A 612-nucleotide genomic window follows, 5' to 3' on the forward strand; every position below is an offset into this window, starting at 1 on the left:
AATGGAAGTTAACTCCAATTGCAGTTTTTTCAATGCCCATATTTTCTCTGAAGTAGATTGGTACTGCCAGGAGCCGGCATGTCTCATAGTCATAACAAAAAAGAAAAGTTTTCTAAGTTACTAAAACATTTTAAATGTCATATTCTGTAGATCTCTGAAGGGTCTGAAGATAACCTGTCTATCTAAAATATATGTACTCAATCTTTAAAACACACCTAATATAACTACAAGTTCTATTATAATGTCTAACTACTAACTTTCATTTTTTTATATCCTAATAGTTGGTAATAACAACATTCAAGGATCAGAAAATTGCATTACATTGTTAAATGAACGGTACAATTAGAAATATACATATAGCATTTTCTAACAATATCAATTTCAATGTATATAACTTGTATACAATATAAAACGATCCAATCCAATGTAAAGTATTTACATTTTTCTTTTCTTTCCTTCTTTCTTTCTTTTTTTTAAAATAAGAACCTTAAATCTAATCTCCTTTGCTTAGCCCTTTTCCTAACCCTTGACAACTTGTAACCAACCCCCCCCAATCAATGAAAATTATCCCAGACCCAAGACCCATTAAAAGACCAAAAAAACCACCCCCCC

Source organism: Peromyscus californicus, unplaced genomic scaffold, assembly GCF_007827085.1.
Source record: "Peromyscus californicus insignis strain IS unplaced genomic scaffold, ASM782708v3 Scaffold_22__1_contigs__length_63687245, whole genome shotgun sequence".
Classification (NCBI taxonomy): domain Eukaryota; kingdom Metazoa; phylum Chordata; class Mammalia; order Rodentia; family Cricetidae; genus Peromyscus; species Peromyscus californicus.